The following is a 25966-nucleotide window of genomic DNA, read 5'->3' as shown; positions in this document are numbered from 1 at the left end:
TAAAACCAACATAAAAAACCAAAATTCCAAAAGTATAAACCACAAAAAAATGCTTACCAATGGAAGAAAATGTGTCGTGCTTCTCTCCCTCCTCCCGCCCTGTGGTGCAACAGATGTCCCTTTCTCCAAAAATGTACTCAATGGGACCGTAGTGTTGCAACCACACACAAGTTGACCTGCTGTGAGGAAAAAACGAGTTAGTACATTTGAAACATGAAATAGGTCATTTTAAAGTCAACATAAAAAACCAAAATTCCAAAAGTATAAACCACAAAAAAATGCTTACCAATGAAACAAAATGTGTCGTGCTCCTCACCCTCCTCCCGCCCTGTGGTGCAACAGATGTCCCTTTCTCCAAAAATGTACTCAATGGGACCGTAGTGTTGCAACCACACACAAGTTGACCTGCTGTGAGGAAAATACGAAATAGTACATTTCAAACATGAAATAGGTCATTTTAAAGTCAACATAAAAAACCAAAATTCCAAAAGTATAAACCACAAAAAAATGCTTACCAATGGAAGAAAATGTGTCGTGCTTCTCTCCCTCCTCCCGCCCTGTGGTGCAACAGATGTCCCTTTCTCCAAAAATGTACTCAATGGGACCGTAGTGTTGCAACCACACACAAGTTGACCTGCTGCGAGGAAAAAACGAGTTAGTACATTTCAAACATGAAATAGGTCATTTTAAAGTCAACATAAAAAACCAAAATTCCAAAAGTATAAACCACAAAAAAATGCTTACCAATGGAAGAAAATGTGTCGTGCTTCTCTCCCTCCTCCCGCCCTGTGGTGCAACAGATGTCCCTTTCTCCAAAAATGTACTCAATGGGACCGTAGTGTTGCAACCACACACAAGTTGACCTGCTGTGAGGAAAAAACGAGTTAGTACATTTCAAACATGAAATAGGTCATTTTAAAGTCAACATAAAAAACCAAAATTCCAAAAGTATAAACCACAAAAAAATGCTTACCAATGAAACAAAATGTGTCGTGCTCCTCACCCTCCTCCCGCCCTGTGGTGCAAAAGATGTACCTTTCTCCAAAAATGTACTCAATGGGACCGTAGTGTTGCAACCACACACAAGTTGACCTGCTGTGAGGAAAATACGAGTTAGTACATTTCAAACATGAAATAGGTCATTTTAAAGTCAACATAAAAAACCAAAATTCCAAAAGTATAAACCACAAAAAAATGCTTACCAATGGAAGAAAATGTGTCGTGCTTCTCTCCCTCCTCCCGCCCTGTGGTGCAACAGATGTCCCTTTCTCCAAAAATGTACTCAATGGGACCGTAGTGTTGCAACCACACACAAGTTGACCTGCTGTGAGGAAAAAACGAGTTAGTACATTTCAAACATGAAATAGGTCATTTTAAAGTCAACATAAAAAACCAAAATTCCAAAAGTATAAACCACAAAAAAATGCTTACCAATGGAAGAAAATGTGTCGTGCTCCTCACCCTCCTCCCGCCCTGTGGTGCAAAAGATGTACCTTTCTCCAAAAATGTACTCAATGGGACCGTAGTGTTGCAACCACACACAAGTTGACCTGCTGTGAGGAAAAAACGAGTTAGTACATTTCAAACATGAAATAGGTCATTTTAAAGTCAACATAAAAAACCAAAATTCCAAAAGTATAAACCACAAAAAAATGCTTACCAATGGAAGAAAATGTGTCGTGCTTCTCTCCCTCCTCCCGCCCTGTGGTGCAACAGATGTCCCTTTCTCCAAAAATGTACTCAATGGGACCGTAGTGTTGCAACCACACACAAGTTGACCTGCTGTGAGGAAAAAACGAGTTAGTACATTTCAAACATGAAATAGGTCATTTTAAAGTCAACATAAAAAACCAAAATTCCAAAAGTATAAACCACAAAAAAATGCTTACCAATGGAAGAAAATGTGTCGTGCTCCTCACCCTCCTCCCGCCCTGTGGTGCAAAAGATGTACCTTTCTCCAAAAATGTACTCAATGGGACCGTAGTGTTGCAACCACACACAAGTTGACCTGCTGTGAGGAAAAAACGAGTTAGTACATTTCAAACATGAAATAGGTCATTTTAAAGTCAACATAAAAAACCAAAATTCCAAAAGTATAAACCACAAAAAAATGCTTACCAATGGAAGAAAATGTGTCGTGCTTCTCTCCCTCCTCCCGCCCTGTGGTGCAACAGATGTCCCTTTCTCCAAAAATGTACTCAATGGGACCGTAGTGTTGCAACCACACACAAGTTGACCTGCTGTGAGGAAAAAACGAGTTAGTACATTTCAAACATGAAATAGGTCATTTTAAAGTCAACATAAAAAACCAAAATTCCAAAAGTATAAACCACAAAAAAATGCTTACCAATGGAAGAAAATGTGTCGTGCTTCTCTCCCTCCTCCCGCCCTGTGGTGCAACAGATGTCCCTTTCTCCAAAAATGTACTCAATGGGACCGTAGTGTTGCAACCACACACAAGTTGACCTGCTGTGAGGAAAATACGAGTTAGTACATTTCAAACATGAAATAGGTCATTTTAAAGTCAACATAAAAAACCAAAATTCCAAAAGTATAAACCACAAAAAAATGCTTACCAATGGAAGAAAATGTGTCGTGCTTCTCTCCCTCCTCCCGCCCTGTGGTGCAACAGATGTCCCTTTCTCCAAAAATGTACTCAATGGGACAGTAGTGTTGCAACCTCACACAAGTTGACCTGCTGTGAGGAAAATACGAGTTAGTACATTTCAAACATGAAATAGGTCATTTTAAAGTCAACATAAAAAACCAAAATTCTAAAAGTATAATACCACAAAAAAATGCTTACCAATGGAAGAAAATGTGTCGTGCTTCTCTCCCTCCTCCCGCCCTGTGGTGCAACAGATGTACCTTTCTCCAAAAATGTACTCAATGGGACAGTAGTGTTGCAACCTCACACAAGTTGACCTGCTGTGAGGAAAATACGAGTTAGTACATTTCAAACATGAAATAGGTCATTTTAAAGTCAACATAAAAAACCAAAATTCTAAAAGTATAAACCCACAAAAAAATGCTTACCAATGGAAGAAAATGTGTCGTGCTTCTCTCCCTCCTCCCGCCCTGTGGTGCAACAGATGTCCCTTTCTCCAAAAATGTACTCAATGGGACCGTAGTGTTGCAACCACACACAAGTTGACCTGCTGTGAGGAAAAAACGAGTTAGTACATTTCAAACATGAAATAGGTCATTTTAAAGTCAACATAAAAAACCAAAATTCCAAAAGTATAAACCACAAAAAAATGCTTACCAATGAAACAAAATGTGTCGTGCTCCTCACCCTCCTCCCGCCCTGTGGTGCAACAGATGTCCCTTTCTCCAAAAATGTACTCAATGGGACCGTAGTGTTGCAACCACACACAAGTTGACCTGCTGTGAGGAAAATACGAGTTAGTACATTTCAAACATGAAATAGGTCATTTTAAAGTCAACATAAAAAACCAAAATTCCAAAAGTATAAACCACAAAAAAATGCTTACCAATGAAACAAAATGTGTCGTGCTCCTCACCCTCCTCCCGCCCTGTGGTGCAAAAGATGTACCTTTCTCCAAAAATGTACTCAATGGGACCGTAGTGTTGCAACCACACACAAGTTGACCTGCTGTGAGGAAAATACGAGTTAGTACATTTCAAACATGAAATAGGTCATTTTAAAGTCAACATAAAAAACCAAAATTCCAAAAGTATAAACCACAAAAAAATGCTTACCAATGGAAGAAAATGTGTCGTGCTTCTCTCCCTCCTCCCGCCCTGTGGTGCAACAGATGTCCCTTTCTCCAAAAATGTACTCAATGGGACCGTAGAGTTGCAACCACACACAAGTTGACCTGCTGTGAGGAAAATACGAGTTAGTACATTTCAAACATGAAATAGGTCATTTTAAAGTCAACATAAAAAACCAAAATTCCAAAAGTATAAACCACAAAAAAATGCTTACCAATGAAACAAAATGTGTCGTGCTCCTCACCCTCCTCCCGCCCTGTGGTGCAAAAGATGTACCTTTCTCCAAAAATGTACTCAATGGGACCGTAGTGTTGCAACCACACACAAGTTGACCTGCTGTGAGGAAAATACGAGTTAGTACATTTCAAACATGAAATAGGTCATTTTAAAGTCAACATAAAAAACCAAAATTCCAAAAGTATAAACCACAAAAAAATGCTTACCAATGAAACAAAATGTGTCGTGCTCCTCACCCTCCTCCCGCCCTGTGGTGCAAAAGATGTACCTTTCTCCAAAAATGTACTCAATGGGACCGTAGTGTTGCAACCACACACAAGTTGACCTGCTGTGAGGAAAATACGAGTTAGTACATTTCAAACATGAAATAGGTCATTTTAAAGTCAACATAAAAAACCAAAATTCCAAAAGTATAAACCACAAAAAAATGCTTACCAATGGAAGAAAATGTGTCGTGCTTCTCTCCCTCCTCCCGCCCTGTGGTGCAACAGATGTCCCTTTCTCCAAAAATGTACTCAATGGGACCGTAGAGTTGCAACCACACACAAGTTGACCTGCTGTGAGGAAAAAACGAGTTAGTACATTTCAAACATGAAATAGGTCATTTTAAAACCAATATAAAAAACCAAAATTCCAAAAGTATAAACCACAAAAAAATGCTTACCAATGGAAGAAAATGTGTCGTGCTTCTCTCCCTCCTCCCGCCCTGTGGTGCAACAGATGTCCCTTTCTCCAAAAATGTACTCAATGGGACAGTAGTGTTGCAACCACACACAAGTTGACCTGCTGTGAGGAAAAAACGAGTTAGTACATTTCAAACATGAAATAGGTCATTTTAAAACCAACATAAAAAACCAAAATTCCAAAAGTATAAACCACAAAAAAATGCTTACCAATGGAAGACAATGTGTCGTGCTTCTCTCCCTCCTCCCGCCCTGTGGTGCAACAGATGTCCCTTTCTCCAAAAATGTACTCAATGGGACAGTAGTGTTGCAACCACACACAAGTTGACCTGCTGTGAGGAAAATACGAGTTAGTACATTTCAAACATGAAATAGGTCATTTTAAAGTCAACATAAAAAACCAAAATTCTAAAAGTATAAAACCACAAAAAAATGCTTACCAATGGAAGAAAATGTGTCGTGCTTCTCTCCCTCCTCCCGCCCTGTGGTGCAACAGATGTCCCTTTCTCCAAAAATGTACTCAATGGGACCGTAGTGTTGCAACCACACACAAGTTGACCTGCTGTGAGGAAAAAACGAGTTAGTACATTTCAAACATGAAATAGGTCATTTTAAAGTCAACATAAAAAACCAAAATTCCAAAAGTATAAACCACAAAAAAATGCTTACCAATGAAACAATATGTGTCGTGCTCCTCACCCTCCTCCCGCCCTGTGGTGCAACAGATGTCCCTTTCTCCAAAAATGTACTCAATGGGACCGTAGTGTTGCAACCACACACAAGTTGACCTGCTGTGAGGAAAAAACGAGTTAGTACATTTCAAACATGAAATAGGTCATTTTAAAGTCAACATAAAAAACCAAAATTCCAAAAGTATAAACCACAAAAAAATGCTTACCAATGGAAGAAAATGTGTCGTGCTTCTCTCCCTCCTCCCGCCCTGTGGTGCAACAGATGTCCCTTTCTCCAAAAATGTACTCAATGGGACCGTAGTGTTGCAACCACACACAAGTTGACCTGCTGTGAGGAAAATACGAGTTAGTACATTTCAAACATGAAATAGGTCATTTTAAAGTCAACATAAAAAACCAAAATTCCAAAAGTATAAACCACAAAAAAATGCTTACCAATGAAACAAAATGTGTCGTGCTCCTCACCCTCCTCCCGCCCTGTGGTGCAAAAGATGTACCTTTCTCCAAAAATGTACTCAATGGGACCGTAGTGTTGCAACCACACACAAGTTGACCTGCTGTGAGGAAAATACGAGTTAGTACATTTCAAACATGAAATAGGTCATTTTAAAGTCAACATAAAAAACAAAATTCCAAAAGTATAAACCACAAAAAAATGCTTACCAATGAAACAAAATGTGTCGTGCTCCTCACCCTCCTCCCGCCCTGTGGTGCAAAAGATGTACCTTTCTCCAAAAATGTACTCAATGGGACCGTAGTGTTGCAACCACACACAAGTTGACCTGCTGTGAGGAAAAAACGAGTTAGTACATTTCAAACATGAAATAGGTCATTTTAAAGTCAACATAAAAAACCAAAATTCCAAAAGTATAAACCACAAAAAAATGCTTACCAATGAAACAAAATGTGTCGTGCTCCTCACCCTCCTCCCGCCCTGTGGTGCAAAAGATGTACCTTTCTCCAAAAATGTACTCAATGGGACCGTAGTGTTGCAACCACACACAAGTTGACCTGCTGTGAGGAAAATACGAGTTAGTACATTTCAAACATGAAATAGGTCATTTTAAAGTCAACATAAAAAACAAAATTCCAAAAGTATAAACCACAAAAAAATGCTTACCAATGAAACAATATGTGTCGTGCTCCTCACCCTCCTCCCGCCCTGTGGTGCAACAGATGTCCCTTTCTCCAAAAATGTACTCAATGGGACCGTAGTGTTGCAACCACACACAAGTTGACCTGCTGTGAGGAAAAAACGAGTTAGTACATTTCAAACATGAAATAGGTCATTTTAAAGTCAACATAAAAAACCAAAATTCCAAAAGTATAAACCACAAAAAAATGCTTACCAATGAAACAAAATGTGTCGTGCTCCTCACCCTCCTCCCGCCCTGTGGTGCAAAAGATGTACCTTTCTCCAAAAATGTACTCAATGGGACCGTAGTGTTGCAACCACACACAAGTTGACCTGCTGTGAGGAAAATACGAGTTAGTACATTTCAAACATGAAATAGGTCATTTTAAAGTCAACATAAAAAACAAAATTCCAAAAGTATAAACCACAAAAAAATGCTTACCAATGAAACAATATGTGTCGTGCTCCTCACCCTCCTCCCGCCCTGTGGTGCAACAGATGTCCCTTTCTCCAAAAATGTACTCAATGGGACCGTAGTGTTGCAACCACACACAAGTTGACCTGCTGTGAGGAAAAAACGAGTTAGTACATTTCAAACATGAAATAGGTCATTTTAAAGTCAACATAAAAAACCAAAATTCCAAAAGTATAAACCACAAAAAAATGCTTACCAATGAAACAAAATGTGTCGTGCTCCTCACCCTCCTCCCGCCCTGTGGTGCAAAAGATGTACCTTTCTCCAAAAATGTACTCAATGGGACCGTAGTGTTGCAACCACACACAAGTTGACCTGCTGTGAGGAAAATACGAGTTAGTACATTTCAAACATGAAATAGGTCATTTTAAAGTCAACATAAAAAACAAAATTCCAAAAGTATAAACCACAAAAAAATGCTTACCAATGAAACAATATGTGTCGTGCTCCTCACCCTCCTCCCGCCCTGTGGTGCAACAGATGTCCCTTTCTCCAAAAATGTACTCAATGGGACCGTAGTGTTGCAACCACACACAAGTTGACCTGCTGTGAGGAAAAAACGAGTTAGTACATTTCAAACATGAAATAGGTCATTTTAAAGTCAACATAAAAAACAAAATTCCAAAAGTATAAACCACAAAAAAATGCTTACCAATGAAACAAAATGTGTCGTGCTCCTCACCCTCCTCCCGCCCTGTGGTGCAAAAGATGTACCTTTCTCCAAAAATGTACTCAATGGGACCGTAGTGTTGCAACCACACACAAGTTGACCTGCTGTGAGGAAAAAACGAGTTAGTACATTTCAAACATGAAATAGGTCATTTTAAAGTCAACATAAAAAACCAAAATTCCAAAAGTATAAACCACAAAAAAATGCTTACCAATGAAACAAAATGTGTCGTGCTCCTCACCCTCCTCCCGCCCTGTGGTGCAAAAGATGTACCTTTCTCCAAAAATGTACTCAATGGGACCGTAGTGTTGCAACCACACACAAGTTGACCTGCTGTGAGGAAAATACGAGTTAGTACATTTCAAACATGAAATAGGTCATTTTAAAGTCAACATAAAAAACAAAATTCCAAAAGTATAAACCACAAAAAAATGCTTACCAATGAAACAATATGTGTCGTGCTCCTCACCCTCCTCCCGCCCTGTGGTGCAACAGATGTCCCTTTCTCCAAAAATGTACTCAATGGGACCGTAGTGTTGCAACCACACACAAGTTGACCTGCTGTGAGGAAAAAACGAGTTAGTACATTTCAAACATGAAATAGGTCATTTTAAAGTCAACATAAAAAACCAAAATTCCAAAAGTATAAACCACAAAAAAATGCTTACCAATGGAAGAAAATGTGTCGTGCTTCTCTCCCTCCTCCCGCCCTGTGGTGCAACAGATGTCCCTTTCTCCAAAAATGTACTCAATGGGACCGTAGTGTTGCAACCACACACAAGTTGACCTGCTGTGAGGAAAATACGAGTTAGTACATTTCAAACATGAAATAGGTCATTTTAAAGTCAACATAAAAAACCAAAATTCCAAAAGTATAAACCACAAAAAAATGCTTACCAATGAAACAAAATGTGTCGTGCTCCTCACCCTCCTCCCGCCCTGTGGTGCAACAGATGTACCTTTCTCCAAAAATGTACTCAATGGGACCGTAGTGTTGCAACCACACACAAGTTGACCTGCTGTGAGGAAAATACGAGTTAGTACATTTCAAACATGAAATAGGTCATTTTAAAGTCAACATAAAAAACAAAATTCCAAAAGTATAAACCACAAAAAAATGCTTACCAATGAAACAAAATGTGTCGTGCTCCTCACCCTCCTCCCGCCCTGTGGTGCAAAAGATGTACCTTTCTCCAAAAATGTACTCAATGGGACCGTAGTGTTGCAACCACACACAAGTTGACCTGCTGTGAGGAAAATACGAGTTAGTACATTTCAAACATGAAATAGGTCATTTTAAAGTCAACATAAAAAACCAAAATTCCAAAAGTATAAACCACAAAAAAATGCTTACCAATGAAACAAAATGTGTCGTGCTCCTCACCCTCCTCCCGCCCTGTGGTGCAAAAGATGTACCTTTCTCCAAAAATGTACTCAATGGGACCGTAGTGTTGCAACCACACACACGTTGACCTGCTGTGAGGAAAATACGAGTTAGTACATTTCAAACATGAAATAGGTCATTTTAAAGTCAACATAAAAAACAAAATTCCAAAAGTATAAACCACAAAAAAATGCTTACCAATGAAACAAGATGTGTCGTGCTCCTCACCCTCCTCCCGCCCTGTGGTGCAACAGATGTCCCTTTCTCCAAAAATGTACTCAATGGGACCGTAGTGTTGCAACCACACACAAGTTGACCTGCTGTGAGGAAAATACGAGTTAGTACATTTCAAACATGAAATAGGTCATTTTAAAGTCAACATAAAAAACCAAAATTCCAAAAGTATAAACCACAAAAAAATGCTTACCAATGGAAGAAAATGTGTCGTGCTCCTCACCCTCCTCCCGCCCTGTGGTGCAACAGATGTCCCTTTCTCCAAAAATGTACTCAATGGGACCGTAGTGTTGCAACCACACACAAGTTGACCTGCTGTGAGGAAAAAACGAGTTAGTACATTTCAAACATGAAATAGGTCATTTTAAAGTCAACATAAAAAACCAAAATTCCAAAAGTATAAACCACAAAAAAATGCTTACCAATGGAAGAAAATGTGTCGTGCTTCTCTCCCTCCTCCCGCCCTGTGGTGCAACAGATGTCCCTTTCTCCAAAAATGTACTCAATGGGACAGTAGTGTTGCAACCACACACAAGTTGACCTGCTGTGAGGAAAATACGAGTTAGTACATTTCAAACATGAAATAGGTCATTTTAAAGTCAACATAAAAAACCAAAATTCTAAAAGTATAAAACCACAAAAAAATGCTTACCAATGGAAGAAAATGTGTCGTGCTTCTCTCCCTCCTCCCGCCCTGTGGTGCAACAGATGTCCCTTTCTCCAAAAATGTACTCAATGGGACCGTAGTGTTGCAACCACACACAAGTTGACCTGCTGTGAGGAAAAAACGAGTTAGTACATTTCAAACATGAAATAGGTCATTTTAAAGTCAACATAAAAAACCAAAATTCCAAAAGTATAAACCACAAAAAAATGCTTACCAATGAAACAAAATGTGTCGTGCTCCTCACCCTCCTCCCGCCCTGTGGTGCAACAGATGTCCCTTTCTCCAAAAATGTACTCAATGGGACCGTAGTGTTGCAACCACACACAAGTTGACCTGCTGTGAGGAAAATACGAGTTAGTACATTTCAAACATGAAATAGGTCATTTTAAAGTCAACATAAAAAACCAAAATTCTAAAAGTATAAAACCACAAAAAAATGCTTACCAATGGAAGAAAATGTGTCGTGCTTCTCTCCCTCCTCCCGCCCTGTGGTGCAACAGATGTCCCTTTCTCCAAAAATGTACTCAATGGGACCGTAGTGTTGCAACCACACACAAGTTGACCTGCTGTGAGGAAAATACGAGTTAGTACATTTCAAACATGAAATAGGTCATTTTAAAGTCAACATAAAAAACCAAAATTCCAAAAGTATAAACCACAAAAAAATGCTTACCAATGAAACAAAATGTGTCGTGCTCCTCACCCTCCTCCCGCCCTGTGGTGCAAAAGATGTACCTTTCTCCAAAAATGTACTCAATGGGACCGTAGTGTTGCAACCACACACAAGTTGACCTGCTGTGAGGAAAATACGAGTTAGTACATTTCAAACATGAAATAGGTCATTTTAAAGTCAACATAAAAAACCAAAATTCCAAAAGTATAAACCACAAAAAAATGCTTACCAATGAAACAAAATGTGTCGTGCTCCTCACCCTCCTCCCGCCCTGTGGTGCAACAGATGTCCCTTTCTCCAAAAATGTACTCAATGGGACCGTAGTGTTGCAACCACACACAAGTTGACCTGCTGTGAGGAAAATACGAGTTAGTACATTTCAAACATGAAATAGGTCATTTTAAAGTCAACATAAAAAACCAAAATTCCAAAAGTATAAACCACAAAAAAATGCTTACCAATGAAACAAAATGTGTCGTGCTCCTCACCCTCCTCCCGCCCTGTGGTGCAAAAGATGTACCTCTCTCCAAAAATGTACTCAATGGGACCGTAGTGTTGCAACCACACACAAGTTGACCTGCTGTGAGGAAAATACGAGTTAGTACATTTCAAACATGAAATAGGTCATTTTAAAGTCAACATAAAAAACCAAAATTCCAAAAGTATAAACCACAAAAAAATGCTTACCAATGGAAGAAAATGTGTCGTGCTTCTCTCCCTCCTCCCGCCCTGTGGTGCAACAGATGTCCCTTTCTCCAAAAATGTACTCAATGGGACCGTAGAGTTGCAACCACACACAAGTTGATCTGCTGTGAGGAAAAAACGAGTTAGTACATTTCAAACATGAAATAGGTCATTTTAAAACCAATATAAAAAACCAAAATTCCAAAAGTATAAACCACAAAAAAATGCTTACCAATGGAAGAAAATGTGTCGTGCTTCTCTCCCTCCTCCCGCCCTGTGGTGCAACAGATGTCCCTTTCTCCAAAAATGTACTCAATGGGACAGTAGTGTTGCAACCACACACAAGTTGACCTGCTGTGAGGAAAAAACGAGTTAGTACATTTCAAACATGAAATAGGTCATTTTAAAACCAACATAAAAAACCAAAATTCCAAAAGTATAAACCACAAAAAAATGCTTACCAATGGAAGACAATGTGTCGTGCTTCTCTCCCTCCTCCCGCCCTGTGGTGCAACAGATGTCCCTTTCTCCAAAAATGTACTCAATGGGACAGTAGTGTTGCAACCACACACAAGTTGACCTGCTGTGAGGAAAATACGAGTTAGTACATTTCAAACATGAAATAGGTCATTTTAAAGTCAACATAAAAAACCAAAATTCTAAAAGTATAAAACCACAAAAAAATGCTTACCAATGGAAGAAAATGTGTCGTGCTTCTCTCCCTCCTCCCGCCCTGTGGTGCAACAGATGTCCCTTTCTCCAAAAATGTACTCAATGGGACCGTAGTGTTGCAACCACACACAAGTTGACCTGCTGTGAGGAAAAAACGAGTTAGTACATTTCAAACATGAAATAGGTCATTTTAAAGTCAACATAAAAAACCAAAATTCCAAAAGTATAAACCACAAAAAAATGCTTACCAATGAAACAAAATGTGTCGTGCTCCTCACCCTCCTCCCGCCCTGTGGTGCAACAGATGTCCCTTTCTCCAAAAATGTACTCAATGGGACCGTAGTGTTGCAACCACACACAAGTTGACCTGCTGTGAGGAAAATACGAGTTAGTACATTTCAAACATGAAATAGGTCATTTTAAAGTCAACATAAAAAACCAAAATTCCAAAAGTATAAACCACAAAAAAATGCTTACCAATGAAACAAAATGTGTCGTGCTCCTCACCCTCCTCCCGCCCTGTGGTGCAAAAGATGTACCTTTCTCCAAAAATGTACTCAATGGGACCGTAGTGTTGCAACCACACACAAGTTGACCTGCTGTGAGGAAAATACGAGTTAGTACATTTCAAACATGAAATAGGTCATTTTAAAGTCAACATAAAAAACCAAAATTCCAAAAGTATAAACCACAAAAAAATGCTTACCAATGGAAGAAAATGTGTCGTGCTTCTCTCCCTCCTCCCGCCCTGTGGTGCAACAGATGTCCCTTTCTCCAAAAATGTACTCAATGGGACCGTAGAGTTGCAACCACACACAAGTTGACCTGCTGTGAGGAAAAAACGAGTTAGTACATTTCAAACATGAAATAGGTCATTTTAAAACCAATATAAAAAACCAAAATTCCAAAAGTATAAACCACAAAAAAATGCTTACCAATGGAAGAAAATGTGTCGTGCTTCTCTCCCTCCTCCCGCCCTGTGGTGCAACAGATGTCCCTTTCTCCAAAAATGTACTCAATGGGACAGTAGTGTTGCAACCACACACAAGTTGACCTGCTGTGAGGAAAAAACGAGTTAGTACATTTCAAACATGAAATAGGTCATTTTAAAACCAACATAAAAAACCAAAATTCCAAAAGTATAAACCACAAAAAAATGCTTACCAATGGAAGAAAATGTGTCGTGCTTCTCTCCCTCCTCCCGCCCTGTGGTGCAACAGATGTCCCTTTCTCCAAAAATGTACTCAATGGGACAGTAGTGTTGCAACCACACACAAGTTGACCTGCTGTGAGGAAAATACGAGTTAGTACATTTCAAACATGAAATAGGTCATTTTAAAGTCAACATAAAAAACCAAAATTCTAAAAGTATAAAACCACAAAAAAATGCTTACCAATGGAAGAAAATGTGTCGTGCTTCTCTCCCTCCTCCCGCCCTGTGGTGCAACAGATGTCCCTTTCTCCAAAAATGTACTCAATGGGACCGTAGTGTTGCAACCACACACAAGTTGACCTGCTGTGAGGAAAAAACGAGTTAGTACATTTCAAACATGAAATAGGTCATTTTAAAGTCAACATAAAAAACCAAAATTCCAAAAGTATAAACCACAAAAAAATGCTTACCAATGGAACAAAATGTGTCGTGCTCCTCACCCTCCTCCCGCCCTGTGGTGCAACAGATGTCCCTTTCTCCAAAAATGTACTCAATGGGACCGTAGTGTTGCAACCACACACAAGTTGACCTGCTGTGAGGAAAATACGAGTTAGTACATTTCAAACATGAAATAGGTCATTTTAAAGTCAACATAAAAAACCAAAATTCCAAAAGTATAAACCACAAAAAAATGCTTACCAATGAAACAAAATGTGTCGTGCTCCTCACCCTCCTCCCGCCCTGTGGTGCAAAAGATGTACCTTTCTCCAAAAATGTACTCAATGGGACCGTAGTGTTGCAACCACACACAAGTTGACCTGCTGTGAGGAAAATACGAGTTAGTACATTTCAAACATGAAATAGGTCATTTTAAAGTCAACATAAAAAACCAAAATTCCAAAAGTATAAACCACAAAAAAATGCTTACCAATGGAAGAAAATGTGTCGTGCTTCTCTCCCTCCTCCCGCCCTGTGGTGCAACAGATGTCCCTTTCTCCAAAAATGTACTCAATGGGACCGTAGAGTTGCAACCACACACAAGTTGACCTGCTGTGAGGAAAAAACGAGTTAGTACATTTCTAACATGAAATAGGTCATTTTAAAACCAACATAAAAAACCAAAATTCCAAAAGTATAAACCACAAAAAAATGCTTACCAATGGAAGAAAATGTGTCGTGCTTCTCTCCCTCCTCCCGCCCTGTGGTGCAACAGATGTCCCTTTCTCCAAAAATGTACTCAATGGGACAGTAGTGTTGCAACCACACACAAGTTGACCTGCTGTGAGGAAAAAACGAGTTAGTACATTTCAAACATGAAATAGGTCATTTTAAAACCAACATAAAAAACCAAAATTCCAAAAGTATAAACCACAAAAAAATGCTTACCAATGGAAGACAATGTGTCGTGCTTCTCTCCCTCCTCCCGCCCTGTGGTGCAACAGATGTCCCTTTCTCCAAAAATGTACTCAATGGGACAGTAGTGTTGCAACCACACACAAGTTGACCTGCTGTGAGGAAAAAACGAGTTAGTACATTTCAAACATGAAATAGGTCATTTTAAAACCAACATAAAAAACCAAAATTCCAAAAGTATAAACCACAAAAAAATGCTTACCAATGGAAGAAAATGTGTCGTGCTTCTCTCCCTCCTCCCGCCCTGTGGTGCAACAGATGTCCCTTTCTCCAAAAATGTACTCAATGGGACAGTAGTGTTGCAACCACACACAAGTTGACCTGCTGTGAGGAAAATACGAGTTAGTACATTTCAAACATGAAATAGGTCATCTTAAAGTCAACATAAAAAACCAAAATTCTAAAAGTATAAAACCACAAAAAAATGCTTACCAATGGAAGAAAATGTGTCGTGCTTCTCTCCCTCCTCCCGCCCTGTGGTGCAACAGATGTCCCTTTCTCCAAAAATGTACTCAATGGGACCGTAGTGTTGCAACCACACACAAGTTGACCTGCTGTGAGGAAAAAACGAGTTAGTACATTTCAAACATGAAATAGGTCATTTTAAAGTCAACATATAAAACCAAAATTCCAAAAGTATAAACCACAAAAAAATGCTTACCAATGAAACAAAATGTGTCGTGCTCCTCACCCTCCTCCCGCCCTGTGGTGCAACAGATGTCCCTTTCTCCAAAAATGTACTCAATGGGACCGTAGTGTTGCAACCACACACAAGTTGACCTGCTGTGAGGAAAATACGAGTTAGTACATTTCAAACATGAAATAGGTCATTTTAAAGTCAACATAAAAAACCAAAATTCCAAAAGTATAAACCACAAAAAAATGCTTACCAATGAAACAAAATGTGTCGTGCTCCTCACCCTCCTCCCGCCCTGTGGTGCAAAAGATGTACCTTTCTCCAAATATGTACTCAATGGGACCGTAGTGTTGCAACCACACACAAGTTGACCTGCTGTGAGGAAAATACGAGTTAGTACATTTCAAACATGAAATAGGTCATTTTAAAGTCAACATAAAAAACCAAAATTCCAAAAGTGTAAACCACAAAAAAATGCTTACCAATGGAAGAAAATGTGTCGTGCTTCTCTCCCTCCTCCCGCCCTGTGGTGCAACAGATGTCCCTTTCTCCAAAAATGTACTCAATGGGACCGTAGAGTTGCAACCACACACAAGTTGACCTGCTGTGAGGAAAAAACGAGTTAGTACATTTCTAACATGAAATAGGTCATTTTAAAACCAACATAAAAAACCAAAATTCCAAAAGTATAAACCACAAAAAAATGCTTACCAATGGAAGAAAATGTGTCGTGCTTCTCTCCCTCCTCCCGCCCTGTGGTGCAACAGATGTCCCTTTCTCCAAAAATGTACTCAATGGGACAGTAGTGTTGCAACCACACACAAGTTGACCTGCTGCGAGGAAAAAACGAGTTAGTACATTTCAAACATGAAATAGGTCATTTTAAAACCAACATAAAAAACCAAAATTCCAAAAGTATAAACCACAAAAAAATGCTTACCAATGGAAGACAATGTGTCGTGCTTCTCTCCCTCCTCCCGCCCTGTGGTGCAACAGATGTCCCTTTCTCCAAAAATGTACTCAATGGGACAGTAGTGTTGCAACCACACACAAGTTGACCTGCTGTGAGGAAAAAACGAGTTAGTACATTTCAAACATGAAATAGGTCATTTTAAAACCAACATAAAAAACCAAAATTCCAAAAGTATAAACCACAAAAAAATGCTTACCAATGGAAGAAAATGTGTCGTGCTTCTCTCCCTCCTCCCGCCCTGTGGTGCAACAGATGTCCCTTTCTCCAAAAATGTACTCAATGGGACAGTAGTGTTGCAACCACACACAAGTTGACCTGCTGTGAGGAAAATACGAGTTAGTACATTTCAAACATGAAATAGGTCATTTTAAAGTCAACATAAAAAACCAAAATTCTAAAAGTATAAAACCACAAAAAAATGCTTACCAATGGAAGAAAATGTGTCGTGCTTCTCTCCCTCCTCCCGCCCTGTGGTGCAACAGATGTCCCTTTCTCCAAAAATGTACTCAATGGGACCGTAGTGTTGCAACCACACACAAGTTGACCTGCTGTGAGGAAAAAACGAGTTAGTACATTTCAAACATGAAATAGGTCATTTTAAAGTCAACATAAAAAACCAAAATTCCAAAAGTATAAACCACAAAAAAATGCTTACCAATGAAACAAAATGTGTCGTGCTCCTCACCCTCCTCCCGCCCTGTGGTGCAACAGATGTCCCTTTCTCCAAAAATGTACTCAATGGGACCGTAGTGTTGCAACCACACACAAGTTGACCTGCTGTGAGGAAAATACGAGTTAGTACATTTCAAACATGAAATAGGTCATTTTAAAGTCAACATAAAAAACCAAAATTCCAAAAGTATAAACCACAAAAAAATGCTTACCAATGAAACAAAATGTGTCGTGCTCCTCACCCTCCTCCCGCCCTGTGGTGCAACAGATGTCCCTTTCTCCAAAAATGTACTCAATGGGACCGTAGTGTTGCAACCACACACAAGTTGACCTGCTGTGAGGAAAATACGAGTTAGTACATTTCAAACATGAAATAGGTCATTTTAAAGTCAACATAAAAAACCAAAATTCTAAAAGTATAAAACCACAAAAAAATGCTTACCAATGGAAGAAAATGTGTCGTGCTTCTCTCCCTCCTCCCGCCCTGTGGTGCAACAGATGTCCCTTTCTCCAAAAATGTACTCAATGGGACCGTAGTGTTGCAACCACACACAAGTTGACCTGCTGCGAGGAAAAAACGAGTTAGTACATTTCAAACATGAAATAGGTCATTTTAAAGTCAACATAAAAAACCAAAATTCCAAAAGTATAAACCACAAAAAAATGCTTACCAATGAAACAAAATGTGTCGTGCTCCTCACCCTCCTCCCGCCCTGTGGTGCAACAGATGTCCCTTTCTCCAAAAATGTACTCAATGGGACCGTAGTGTTGCAACCACACACAAGTTGACCTGCTGTGAGGAAAATACGAGTTAGTACATTTCAAACATGAAATAGGTCATTTTAAAGTCAACATAAAAAACCAAAATTCCAAAAGTATAAACCACAAAAAAATGCTTACCAATGAAACAAAATGTGTCGTGCTCCTCACCCTCCTCCCGCCCTGTGGTGCAACAGATGTCCCTTTCTCCAAAAATGTACTCAATGGGACCGTAGTGTTGCAACCACACACAAGTTGACCTGCTGTGAGGAAAATACGAGTTAGTACATTTCAAACATGAAATAGGTCATTTTAAAGTCAACATAAAAAACCAAAATTCCAAAAGTATAAACCACAAAAAAATGCTTACCAATGAAACAAAATGTGTCGTGCTCCTCACCCTCCTCCCGCCCTGTGGTGCAACAGATGTCCCTTTCTCCAAAAATGTACTCAATGGGACCGTAGTGTTGCAACCACACACAAGTTGACCTGCTGTGAGGAAAATACGAGTTAGTACATTTCAAACATGAAATAGGTCATTTTAAAGTCAACATAAAAAACCAAAATTCCAAAAGTATAAACCACAAAAAAATGCTTACCAATGAAACAAAATGTGTCGTGCTCCTCACCCTCCTCCCGCCCTGTGGTGCAACAGATGTCCCTTTCTCCAAAAATGTACTCAATGGGACCGTAGTGTTGCAACCACACACAAGTTGACCTGCTGTGAGGAAAATACGAGTTAGTACATTTCAAACATGAAATAGGTCATTTTAAAGTCAACATAAAAAACCAAAATTCCAAAAGTATAAACCACAAAAAAATGCTTACCAATGGAAGAAAATGTGTCGTGCTTCTCTCCCTCCTCCCGCCCTGTGGTGCAACAGATGTCCCTTTCTCCAAAAATGTACTCAATGGGACCGTAGAGTTGCAACCACACACAAGTTGACCTGCTGTGAGGAAAAAACGAGTTAGTACATTTCAAACATGAAATAGGTCATTTTAAAACCAACATAAAAAACCAAAATTCCAAAAGTATAAACCACAAAAAAATGCGTACCAATGGAAGAAAATGTGTCGTGCTTCTCTCCCTCCTCCCGCCCTGTGGTGCAACAGATGTCCCTTTCTCCAAAAATGTACTCAATGGGACAGTAGTGTTGCAACCACACACAAGTTGACCTGCTGTGAGGAAAAAACGAGTTAGTACATTTCAAACATGAAATAGGTCATTTTAAAACCAACATAAAAAACCAAAATTCCAAAAGTATAAACCACAAAAAAATGCTTACCAATGGAAGACAATGTGTCGTGCTTCTCTCCCTCCTCCCGCCCTGTGGTGCAACAGATGTCCCTTTCTCCAAAAATGTACTCAATGGGACAGTAGTGTTGCAACCACACACAAGTTGACCTGCTGTGAGGAAAATACGAGTTAGTACATTTCAAACATGAAATAGGTCATTTTAAAGTCAACATAAAAAACCAAAATTCTAAAAGTATAAAACCACAAAAAAATGCTTACCAATGGAAGAAAATGTGTCGTGCTTCTCTCCCTCCTCCCGCCCTGTGGTGCAACAGATGTCCCTTTCTCCAAAAATGTACTCAATGGGACCGTAGTGTTGCAACCACACACAAGTTGACCTGCTGTGAGGAAAAAACGAGTTAGTACATTTCAAACATGAAACAGGTCATTTTAAAGTCAACATAAAAAACCAAAATTCCAAAAGTATAAACCGCAAAAAAATGCTTACCAATGGAAGAAAATGTGTCGTGCTTCTCTCCCTCCTCCCGCCCTGTGGTGCAACAGATGTCCCTTTCTCCAAAAATGTACTCAATGGGACCGTAGAGTTGCAACCACACACAAGTTGACCTGCTGTGAGGAAAAAACGAGTTAGTACATTTCAAACATGAAATAGGTCATTTTAAAACCAACATAAAAAACCAAAATTCCAAAAGTATAAACCACAAAAAAATGCTTACCAATGGAAGAAAATGTGTCGTGCTTCTCTCCCTCCTCCCGCCCTGTGGTGCAACAGATGTCCCTTTCTCCAAAAAAGTACTCAATGGGACAGTAGTGTTGCAACCACACACAAGTTGACCTGCTGTGAGGAAAAAACGAGTTAGTACATTTCAAACATGAAATAGGTCATTTTAAAACCAACATAAAAAACCAAAATTCCAAAAGTATAAACCACAAAAAAATGCTTACCAATGGAAGAAAATGTGTCGTGCTTCTCTCCCTCCTCCCGCCCTGTGGTGCAACAGATGTCCCTTTCTCCAAAAATGTACTCAATGGGACAGTAGTGTTGCAACCACACACAAGTTGACCTGCTGTGAGGAAAATACGAGTTAGTACATTTCAAACATGAAATAGGTCATTTTAAAGTCAACATAAAAAACCAAAATTCTAAAAGTATAAAACCACAAAAAAATGCTTACCAATGGAAGAAAATGTGTCGTGCTTCTCTCCCTCCTCCCGCCCTGTGGTGCAACAGATGTCCCTTTCTCCAAAAATGTACTCAATGGGACCGTAGTGTTGCAACCACACACAAGTTGACCTGCTGTGAGGAAAAAACGAGTTAGTACATTTCAAACATGAAATAGGTCATTTTAAAGTCAACATAAAAAACCAAAATTCCAAAAGTATAAACCACAAAAAAATGCTTACCAATGAAACAAAATGTGTCGTGCTCCTCACCCTCCTCCCGCCCTGTGGTGCAACAGATGTCCCTTTCTCCAAAAATGTACTCAATGGGACCGTAGTGTTGCAACCACACACAAGTTGACCTGCTGTGAGGAAAATACGAGTTAGTACATTTCAAACATGAAATAGGTCATTTTAAAGTCAACATAAAAAACCAAAATTCCAAAAGTATAAACCACAAAAAAATGCTTACCAATGAAACAAAATGTGTCGTGCTCCTCACCCTCCTCCCGCCCTGTGGTGCAAAAGATGTACCTTTCTCCAAAAATGTACTCAATGGGACCGTAGTGTTGCAACCACACACAAGTTGACCTGCTGTGAGGAAAATACGAGTTAGTACATTTCAAACATGAAATAGGTCATTTTAAAGTCAACATAAAAAACCAAAATTCCAAAAGTATAAACCACAAAAAAATGCTTACCAATGGAAGAAAATGTGTCGTGCTTCTCTCCCTCCTCCCGCCCTGTGGTGCAACAGATGTCCCTTTCTCCAAAAATGTACTCAATGGGACCGTAGAGTTGCAACCACACACAAGTTGACCTGCTGTGAGGAAAAAACGAGTTAGTACATTTCAAACATGAAATAGGTCATTTTAAAACCAACATAAAAAACCAAAATTCCAAAAGTATAAACCACAAAAAAATGCTTACCAATGGAAGAAAATGTGTCGTGCTTCTCTCCCTCCTCCCGCCCTGTGGTGCAACAGATGTCCCTTTCTCCAAAAATGTACTCAATGGGACAGTAGTGTTGCAACCACACACAAGTTGACCTGCTGTGAGGAAAAAACGAGTTAGTACATTTCAAACATGAAATAGGTCATTTTAAAACCAACATAAAAAACCAAAATTCCAAAAGTATAAACCACAAAAAAATGCTTACCAATGGAAGACAATGTGTCGTGCTTCTCTCCCTCCTCCCGCCCTGTGGTGCAAGAGATGTCCCTTTCTCCAAAAATGTACTCAATGGGACAGTTGTGTTGCAACCACACACAAGTTGACCTGCTGTGAGGAAAATACGAGTTAGTACATTTCAAACATGAAATAGGTCATTTTAAAGTCAACATAAAAAACCAAAATTCTAAAAGTATAAAACCACAAAAAAATGCTTACCAATGGAAGAAAATGTGTCGTGCTTCTCTCCCTCCTCCCGCCCTGTGGTGCAACAGATGTCCCTTTCTCCAAAAATGTACTCAATGGGACCGTAGTGTTGCAACCACACACAAGTTGACCTGCTGTGAGGAAAAAACGAGTTAGTACATTTCAAACATGAAACAGGTCATTTTAAAGTTAACATAAAAAACCAAAATTCCAAAAGTATAAACCACAAAAAAATGCTTACCAATGGAAGAAAATGTGTCGTGCTTCTCTCCCTCCTCCCGCCCTGTGGTGCAACAGATGTCCCTTTCTCCAAAAATGTACTCAATGGGACCGTAGTGTTGCAACCACACACAAGTTGACCTGCTGTGAGGAAAAAACGAGTTAGTACATTTCAAACATGAAACAGGTCATTTTAAAGTCAACATAAAAAACCAAAATTCCAAAAGTATAAACCGCAAAAAAATGCTTACCAATGGAAGAAAATGTGTCGTGCTTCTCTCCCTCCTCCCGCCCTGTGGTGCAACAGATGTCCCTTTCTCCAAAAATGTACTCAATGGGACCGTAGAGTTGCAACCACACACAAGTTGACCTGCTGTGAGGAAAATACGAGTTAGTACATTTCAAACATGAAATAGGTCATTTTAAAGTCAACATAAAAAAACAAAATTCCAAAAGTATAAACCACAATAAAATGCTTACCAATGGAAGAAAATGTGTCGTGCTTTTTCCCTCCTCCCGCCCTGTGGTGCAACAGATGTCCCTTTCTCCAAAAATGTACTCAATGGGACCGTAGTGTTGCAACCACACACAAGTTGACCTGCTGTGAGGAAAATACGAGTTAGTACATTTCAAACATGAAATAGGTCATTTTAAAGTCAACATAAAAAACCAAAATTCCAAAAGTGTAAACCACAAAAAAATGCTTACCAATGAAACAAAATGTGTCGTGCTCCTCACCCTCCTCCCGCCCTGTGGTGCAACAGATGTCCCTTTCTCCAAAAATGTACTCAATGGGACCGTAGTGTTGCAACCACACACAAGTTGACCTGCTGTGAGGAAAATACGAGTTAGTACATTTCAAACATGAAAAAGATCATTTTAAAATCAACATAAAAAACCAAAATTCCAAAAGTATAAACCACAAAAAAATGCTTACCAATGGAAGAAAATGTGTCGTGCTCCTCACCCTCCTCCCGCCCTGTGGTGCAACAGATGTCCCTTTCTCCAAAAATGTACTCAATGGGACCGTAGTGTTGCAACCACACACAAGTTGACCTGCTGTGAGGATAAAACGAGTTAGTACATTTCAAACATGAAATAGGTCATTTTAAAGTCAACATAAAAAACCAAAATTCCAAAAGTATAAACCACAAAAAAATGCTTACCAATGAAACAAAATGTGTCGTGCTCCTCACCCTCCTCCCGCCCTGTGGTGCAACAGATGTCCCTTTCTCCAAAAATGTACTCAATGGGACCGTAGTGTTGCAACCACACACAAGTTGACCTGCTGTGAGGATAAAACGAGTTAGTACATTTCAAACATGAAATAGGTCATTTTAAAGTCAACATAAAAAACCAAAATTCCAAAAGTATAAACCACAAAAAAATGCTTACCAATGAAACAAAATGTGTCGTGCTCCTCACCCTCCTCCCGCCCTGTTGTGCAACAGATGTCCCTTTCTCCAAAAATGTACTCAATGGGACCGTAGTGTTGCAACCACACACAAGTTGACCTGCTGTGAGGAAAAAACGAGTTAGTACATTTCAAACATGAAATAGGTCATTTTAAAGTCAACATAAAAAACCAAAATTCCAAAAGTATAAACCACAAAAAAATGCTTACCAATGAAACAAAATGTGTCGTGCTCCTCACCCTCCTCCCGCCCTGTGGTGCAACAGATGTCCCTTTCTCCAAAAATGTACTCAATGGGACCGTAGTGTTGCAACCACACACAAGTTGACCTGCTGTGAGGAAAAAACGAGTTAGTACATTTCAAACATGAAATAGGTCATTTTAAAGTCAACATAAAAAACCAAAATTCCAAAAGTATAAACCACAAAAAAATGCTTACCAATGAAACAAAATGTGTCGTGCTCCTCACCCTCCTCCCGCCCTGTGGTGCAACAGATGTCCCTTTCTCCAAAAATGTACTCAATGGGACCGTAGTGTTGCAACCACACACAAGTTGACCTGCTGTGAGGAAAAAACGAGTTAGTACATTTCAAACATGAAATAGGTCATTTTAAAGTCAACATAGAAAACCAAAATTCCAAAAGTATATACCACAAAAAAATGCTTACCAATGAAACAAAATGTGTCGTGCTCCTCACCCTCCTCCCGCCCTGTGGTGCAACAGATGTCCCTTTCTCCAAAAATGAACTCAATGGGACCGTAGTGTTGCAACCACACACAAGTTGACCTGCTGTGAGCAAAATACGAGTTAGTACATTTCAATCATGAAATAGGTCATTTTAAAGTCAACATAAAAAACCAAAATTCCAAAAGTATAAACCACAAAAAAATGCTTACCAATGAAACAAAATGTGTCGTGCTCCTCACCCTCCTCCCGCCCTGTGGTGGAACAGATGTCCCTTTCACCAAAAATGTACTCAATGGGACCGTAGTGTTGCAGCCACACACAAGTTGACCTGCTGTGAGGAAAAAACCAGTTAGTACATTTCAAACATGAAATAGGTCATTTTAAAGTCAACATAAAAAACCAAAATTCCAAAAGTATAAACCACAAAAAAATGCTTACCAATGAAACAAAATGTGTCGTGCTCCTCACCCTCCTCCCGCCCTGTGGTGCAACAGATGTCCCTTTCTCCAAAAATGTACTCAATGGGACCGTAGTGTTGCAACCACACACAAGTTGACCTGCTGTGAGGAAAATACGAGTTAGTACATTTCAAACATGAAATAGGTCATTTTAAAGTCAACATAAAAAACCAAAATTCCAAAAGTATAAACCACAAAAAAATGCTTACCAATGAAACAAAATGTGTCGTGCTCCTCACCCTCCTCCCGCAATGTGGTGCAACAGATGGCCCTTTCTCCAAAAATGTACTCAATGGGACCGTAGTGTTGCAACGACACACACAAGTTGACCTGCTGTGAGGAAAATACGAGTTAGTACATTTCAAACATGAAATAGGTAATTTTAAAGTCAACATAAAAAACCAAATTTCCAAAAGTATAAACCACAAAAAAATGCTTACCAGTGAAACAAAATGTGTCGTGCTCCTCACCCTCCTCCCGCTCTGTGGTGCAACACATGTCCCTTTCTCCAAAAATGTACTCAATGGGACCGTAGTGTTGCAACCACACACAAGTTTACCTGCTATGAGGAAAAAACGAGTTAGTACATTTCAAACATGAAATAGCTCATTTTAAAGTCAACATAAAAAACCAAAATTCCAAAAGTATAAACCACAAAAAAATGCTTACCAATGAAACAAAATGTGTCGTGCTCCTCACCCTCCTCCCGCCCTGTGGTGCAACAGATGTCCCTTTCTCCAAAAATGTACTCAATGGGACCGTAGTGTTGCAACCACACACAAGTTGACCTGCTGTGAGGAAAATACGAGTTAGTACATTTCAAACATGAAATAGGTCATTTTAAAATCAACATAAAAAACCAAAATTCCAAAAGTATAAACCACAAAAAAATGCTTACCAATGAAACAAAATGTGTCGTGCTCCTCACCCTGCTCCCGCCCTGTTGTGCAACAGATGTCCCTTTCTCCAAAAATGTACTCAATGGGACCGTAGTGTTGCAACCACACACAAGTTGACCTGCTGTGAGGAAAAAACGAGTCAGTATATTTCAAACATGAAGTAGGTCATTTTAAAGTCAACATAGAAAACCAAAATTCCAAAAGTATATACCACAAAAAAATGCTTACCAATGAAACAAAATGTGTCGTGCTCCTCACCCTCCTCCCGCCCTGTGGTGCAACAGATGTCCCTTTCTCCAAAAATGAACTCAATGGGACCGTAGTGTTGCAACCACACACAAGTTGACCTGCTGTGAGCAAAATACGAGTTAGTACATTTCAATCATGAAATAGGTCATTTTAAAGTCAACATAAAAAACCAAAATTCCAAAAGTATAAACCACAAAAAAATGCTTACCAATGAAACAAAATGTGTCGTGCTCCTCACCCTCCTCCCGCCCTGTGGTGGAACAGATGTCCCTTTCTCCAAAAATGTACTCAATGGGACCGTAGTGTTGCAGCCACACACAAGTTGACCTGCTGTGAGGAAAAAACCAGTTAGTACATTTCAAACATGAAATAGGTCATTTTAAAGTCAACATAAAAAACCAAAATTCCAAAACTATAAACCACAAAAAAATGCTTACCAATGAAACAAAATGTGTCGTGCTCCTCACCCTCCTCCCGCCCTGTGGTGCAACAGATGTCCCTTTCTCCAAAAATGTACTCAATGGGACCGTAGTGTTGCAACCACACACAATCTGACCTGCTGTGAGGAAAATACGAGTTAGTACATTTCAAACATGAAATAGGTCATTTTAAAGTCAACATAAAAAACCAAAATTCCAAAAGTATAAACCACAAAAAAATGCTTACCGATGAAACAAAATGTGTCGTGCTCC

This window comes from Schistocerca americana, chromosome 4, assembly GCF_021461395.2.
Source record: "Schistocerca americana isolate TAMUIC-IGC-003095 chromosome 4, iqSchAmer2.1, whole genome shotgun sequence".
Lineage (NCBI taxonomy): Eukaryota > Metazoa > Arthropoda > Insecta > Orthoptera > Acrididae > Schistocerca > Schistocerca americana.
Note: the sequence above shows the minus strand (reverse complement) of the source record.